The sequence below is a fragment of the Poecile atricapillus genome, chromosome 3 (assembly GCF_030490865.1).
Source record: "Poecile atricapillus isolate bPoeAtr1 chromosome 3, bPoeAtr1.hap1, whole genome shotgun sequence".
Taxonomy (NCBI): domain Eukaryota; kingdom Metazoa; phylum Chordata; class Aves; order Passeriformes; family Paridae; genus Poecile; species Poecile atricapillus.
In genome coordinates this window covers 100962398-100968657 of record NC_081251.1, presented here as the reverse complement: position 1 = coordinate 100968657, position 6260 = coordinate 100962398, and the positions used below count along the sequence as shown (strand labels likewise).

At 50.2% G+C, this 6260-nt stretch overlaps 1 long non-coding RNA gene across 1 annotated transcript; it reads right to left on the bottom strand.

Moving 5' to 3' along the window:
• Positions 1-499: 499 nt before the first annotated feature.
• On the bottom strand, positions 500-5649 carry LOC131578249 (uncharacterized). The gene is made up of 2 exons (XR_009277417.1): positions 5552-5649; positions 500-906 (listed from the first exon to the last, which is right to left on the bottom strand). It is a non-coding gene; the product is annotated as an uncharacterized LOC131578249 (long non-coding RNA).
• Positions 5650-6260: the final 611 nt, after the last annotated feature.

Below are 6260 nucleotides of genomic sequence, written 5' to 3'. Positions count from 1 at the left end.
CTGCGCCGGGAGCGGCCGCGCTGCGGAGCCGCCGAGCTCGGCACGGGATGCGCAGCAAAAGCGGCCCAACACCCCCCTCTGGTGTCGGCAAACACCGCCGCACGGCTCCCTGCACCGCAAAAACCCCGGCGGGCCACCCCCACAGCCGGCCCGGCTCATCGAGCCAGCTAAAGCTTAAAGCAAGTGTGTGTCAGAGGAGAGCAACAGCAGCGTCTGCTCGTGTCCTGTAACACCTGAAACCTCCGGCCCTCGGGTAAAGCCGGGTCTGGGTTTAGACACGCGTGGATAAAAGTCATGGCAGTTTTTACTGAGTAACAGCCCTTCCTCCCTTTCCTCAAACAAGCTGCTTCTCTTCAGAGTTACTCTGCAACGCAGCTTCTGCCAAATTTGCTGTTGCAAGTCGTGACTTCTTTGGGCACAAGGCTGGTCCTCTGGTGTTGGGCTTTGTTTGCTGGGAGCCCATAAAAGAAGGCAGATAGGTTCCTGTTCTATTGTCATGTTGGCTTGGGCCAGTTCTACATAGTGGCCTTTTTTATTTTAGATACATTTCAACATTTTAAAATTACTTTATTTGTAAAAGAACGCTGCAAGTCCTTCTTTCTGACCCCACTACAAGTGTCACATGTTGACTCTGCTTTTCCTTGTAAAATTTGCTGCAATGAGGACTTTTTTGATAATGCAGCCATTTGTGGCAGCACCCCTAAACCATGAGGGGTGTCTTCCAACTGCGGCATTCAAGGTCTGGGACGTGGCATCTCAGTGAGTCTTGAGGAGCTCCACTGAGCTCATGGAGCTATTGCAGGTCAGGCTGGGACAATTTTCCCTTCCACAGGAGGCTCATCCACAGTTCACGGCTTCTCCTTGATGGCTTGTTATTAAAACTGTACAAATACGAAATTCTTCCTCCTATTAATCAAATCAGAAAGAAGGTCAAGTGGGTTCATTTTAGATCAGTCAGAAGCGAACATTTCTGGTAGTTTGGTTTGCTCAGAAAAATGAAAGAACTTCCCTGAAAGAAGTCTGAAGCCAGCCAGGGCTTCTTTGTACTTGGATTTAGCCCTAATGTCTGAAGCACTGGTGTGACTGTCTGCTGACTTGGGGTGACATTTGCAAACACTCTCCTTTAGTCCAAACCAACCTTTATTTAGTGAGTAAATGATTGGTCCTGCCATGACCCTGAGCTCTATTCCTATACTAGCCAGAGATGCCCAAGTGTCACCCAAGGTCAACTCGTGACTTTGGGATCATGTGCTCTTGCCCCAGACAGGCAGAAAGGCAAGTGTGTGATTTCTAGACAGCTAGGAGACTTCTCTTCCAAAAATACATGAAGAAATCCTCAGCTGCCACCCAGGTCTAGCTGTTCAGGAGCAGGGATGAGCAAGAGGTCCAGAACATGAGCCAAGGTCTGGATCTGCCCTTCTATGCTTCCACCACTGTAATGTGAGCATTTTTGTCTGTCCTGCCAAGAGGCAGGGCAAATAGTGTTCTTCATTGATTAAAGAAGGCAAATCAAGGTCCCATTAGATGCACTCCAGTTTGGGACTGGGGGAGGGGTCTCACTACCTTTGGAAGGTGAGATACATGAAATAAAAAAATTTAAAAAAAATTTTCCTAACAGCCTGCTCTTGCTCCTCTCTACTAAATATATTTCCTGCAGCCAGACTCGAGTTCTGCATCCCATGACCCCTGCTTCAGGGATCTTAAAATTCCTATTGATTTCAGTGAGATTGGGTTCAAGCTGCCGGACCTTGTCCCTGGGTGGCAGCTGTCCCTGTGTGCTGCAGCGGGCTCCCCAGCCCCCAGGACAGCATATTCCTGGCTGTACCAGAGCAGAGTACATTGTGTTTCGTCCTTGCAAAAGGTTGTTATAAATGGTTTCATTTCAAAGGAGCTCAATTAAATCTGGGAACTCTTGCAACAAGTTCACTCCTAATTGTGACTCGGAGACTTTGCAATAGCCAAAAGACAAACTGATGGTGAGGAAAAAGGCAAACAGCAGGCATTTCCATGCTGTCCTCTTTGCTGCTTATTAGCTGTGCCCTGTCACGTACTGAGTACTTCGAGCACTTCACCTGTGACTTCCAAGACTGTCACATCTCTCTCTTCCTAAGTTTCCATGTCTTTTAGGGAAAAAGCTGAGTACAATACTGGCCAAAGGAACCATCCCATCATCTTTGGGAGACAAATTCTAAAAACACACATTGCTGCACCTGAAAATGCATCTTTTGAGCTCCTTCCTCAGGCCACAGGAGATCAGTCCTCACCAATGACTTCTTGCTAAGCATGGTAATGAAACCTGCAGGACATCAGTCTGGCAGATGCTTTTTAATGGGACCTGATTGTCCTGAGTCCTGAGAGTGGCCTGGTTTCTTGGGGATTACAGGTGGCCTTGTTTCAACTTTCATCTCAGCTGAACATGATCACCAAAGTCAGGTCAGTTCTCGGAGTGGGTGGTCTCTCTGCAAGCCAGTCCTCACTGCAAAAACCAGCACGTTGTTCCTTTTTCCCACTGCTGGCCCTGGCCCTGGGACTGCCTTTCTGCAAGTCAAAGTTTTTCTTTGCAGAGACGTGACCTGTGCTTTTCTTTTCTTTCCTTTCCCCATTTTCTCCAGCTATAAAAATACACCTGTGGATAGGATTATCATAAACAACAATGTCATTAAATTGTGCCATGGTCTTTGCTGCTTTGTTTTCAGTGACTCATACTGCAATTCTTGCAAATACAGGTCAAACAGAAACCAGAATTCAGCAACCGCAGTCCTGGCTCTTCCCCATCCTAAATGCTGACCCCTGCCAAGGCAGTGGGAAGGACTCTCCTGTAGATGACCCAGAGACAAGAAGAGGTCCCTCAGCATCTCCTCCTTCCATTGAAAGCAAAAGCAAACTGGTTGCTGGTTCCCTGGCAGCTTTAAGCAGTGGGTTTTGTCCTTTGGGAGCAGCCCCACATCGTGTTTCAGCAGCCCTGGTACAGGGGCAAGGCTGGGCCAAGTAAGGAATTGGGCCGGTTTCCCCCTCCTTGTCTTCCAAGCCCCTGTGCCACCGCACTCACGTGTTGTGTCTGGGAGCGGGTGACAGCTCACATAATGCAGACTGGCAGGTGACCACGGGAAATGCAGCACAGGTCACGTCTCTGCAAGCCAGGCTCAGCCTAAGTCTCCCAAGATGCGTCACTAAGACTCTTAGGGCTAAATCCCTCCCCGCCTAAGTGCAGCCGGCAGCAGCCCTGCAGCAGGGATGCGCTTGGCCCCCACTCGTGCCCAGATGAGGCCACAGCTCTCTGCACTGGTAGCACAACTTGTCAAACTGCTTGTTTGTGAGCTCTCCTTAACCAGGGCTTAACCTTCCAGGAGCACAGGGCAATGGAAAAGGTTTTACTCTTCTGTACCAGAAAGCAAGGTGTGCAGCTGGGGAGCCAGACTCTGGCAGGCTGCCTGCACATTGTCAGGAGGTTGTGACCATCCAGCAGCTTTGAGGGGGCTGTGATCTGGGGAGTCTCACTTAGGAAAAACAGCTCTTGAACAGCAGGGCTTCACATCACCCGGGATGCAGTCAAGCATCTCTCCCTGCCTCTTGCAGGGATGAGGGATAGGAACCTCTCTTTGGCAGAGACGGGGTGCAGCCTGCTTCCCCATGTGCCATGCCTTTGCTAGGGGAAAGCACTGACAAAGGGAAAGGCTGACCTTTGGGTGGCCATGCCCCATGGCAACTCTTTTACAAAAACAGCAGCACTATCCAAGCTTCTCTGCCATAACTGTCCCCACATGTAGCCAGCGCTGTCCTAACTCCACAGCTCTCATTTTTTGTCAGTCAGGTCCCAGCCACCCATCCATCTTGCATTCATCTCTCCCTGTTCCTGTCTTTCCTTCTCCCCTCCTCTCCTGTGAGCATTACTAAACTGATCTCACCAGTCCCCATTTGGATTTCCTTCCAGCTGGAGGCAGGTCCTCACACATGTCCTGGGCAGGCCTGTTTCTGCCCCATCTTCTTGCTCCCCATACCTGAGAGGCTTACTCTCTCCCAGAGCAGAGGCAGGACACCCTTGGCAAGGCAAGTGACAAGTGACAGCACCTCTCATACAATGGTGAGAGGGAGGCCCTAGCCTTTTTTTCCATGTGAGAAAAAGGTAGGAATAACATGCACATCCCCTCCAGCCTGAGCAGACACCCTCACAGTATCGCCCCGCTGCCCCCAGCAGCACTGATGTAAGGAAGGGCCTTGTCTCACACAGACAGCAGCTTTGGAAACATTTAGTAATTAGTGCTGGAGACAGCAAAGCTGAGAGCACTCCTGAAACTGCTCATTAAATCCCCAGTTCCTTGGAGTCAAGTCTGGTGGAAGCCTGGTGGCTTCCCGCGCATGGCAGGGGCAGGCAGGGGTCCAGGCTGGCCCAGCTCCCTGCCTGCCCTCCTGCCCACACTCTGGCCACCACACTCAGCTCTCCACCCTCTAGTGGGGTGCCCTGTCCCCACTCTGAGGAGCTGTGTCCTTTCAGGCTGGAGATGGCCATGTGGTCAGTGCCCACAGCTGCAGCATCTCCAGCTGGGTGGGTGCTGGGCTCTGTTCCCTCTCCTCCTCGAGGATTTCTGCAGCAGTGGGCACCGTGCCCAGACCCAGCACCCCATGGCTTTGTGAATGAGGTGGGTGTGTTTGTGAGGTGGCCTGGGGTCTGTATGGGAAGATGTGATAGAAGTCATGCATGCTTTTCTCCTGAAGGCTCTGCTGTTACACACGGGGCTGCTCTGCTCAGGCATGGTTTGATTTCTGGGTACACACAGATCGGGGCTGGATCACAGGAGGCCATTTGCCTCTATGAAAAGGTTATACAAATGTTCTTTAATTATCTGGGGAAATAAGCGATCAAAGCCGTCCTTCAGAAGTTACAGCTGTAGGACCCTGCCAAAGTGCCTGTGCTTGAGACCAGCTGGATGGGTATCATTGCTACGAGGACATTGTTTCACGTTATTCAGAGGTGGGTTTGTCCCATCTGGAGAGAAAGAAGCAAAGGGAGGATCTGGATACTGGCATCCACCTCCTATGGGGGGCTGATGAGAAGGTGGGGCCAGACCCTTCTTGGAGGCACACAGCAAGAGGCAACAGGCACAAACTGCAGAGGGAAGTTCTGGTTAGAGAGAAAAAAAAATGTTCACCATGGCGATAGTGAGGCCCTGGACCTGTTGCCTGGGGAGGTGGTGGGATCTCTGCTCTTACAGCTCACCTAGAGCAGCCCTCAGCTACCTACCCAACTTTTCAAGGTCAGCTTGGCTCCAAGCAGAAGCTGGACAGGAGGCCCTGGACCGGTCCTTTCTGCCCAGAGCTGCTTTGTGATTCTGTCACCCATGTCCCCCACATCTATTTCTGCAATTAACCCAAGAGTTTACTGATGCACCACATCACAGAGTGCTACAGCACTCATGCCAACAGGGTCAATCCCTGGAACTCCCTAAAGCAATGTCTTAAACCAGCCTCATGGCCTCAGCCTCCCCCACCTCCACAATTCCCCAAGCAGTCACAGTTCAGAGCAGACCTGGATTTATTAACCAGGGGAAATCACGGGAATTTCAGGCAAGAGGCTTTGGTCCATCTCATGGGTAAGCTTGTCAGCCAAGGTATCTGAACCTTGAGTTGCATGGAGGAGATGACAGCAGAAGATGGTTCGGGGACTTTGCAGTCTTGTTTCTGTGACACAGATGAATATGAGTGACTGAAGGACAGGTGCTGCTCTGTGCTGGGCCCAGCTGCGTATAAAAATACACTGTTCCATCCGTCTCCACATAATAAACACATTCAAAAGGAACAAGGTGTGTCTCCAACTGTCTCCAAGGCTTTACATGGGCCAAGCTACATTTTTTTACCTTTTTACAACAAATGGAAGTAGAGCAGTGGGTTGGTTTCAGGAGAGAGAAAGAAGTGGGAGGCAGAATATCACATCCTATTTCCTCTTTTAAACACTTGGCAAGGGAGAGAACTTTCCATTCCCATCTGGCACAAGCAGACTAAACACAGGTTCCTTTCTGATAGCCATCTGCACTCTTCTGCTACCTTTTCCCATCAGTCTTCTGCAGACAAAATGCAAACCCACACACTATTTAAAGATTCTCAAATTCAGGGAGTGTAACAAAATGATCCCTTTTAGTTACCTTCTTTCCAAGTCACTGAGCTTCTAGAGCCAAGCCAAACAATAACCTGGTTAATCAACAGGCTCAGGACATGAAAGCAATTCTATTTCCTATTTGTGAATGCACAGATGTTGTTTATCTTAG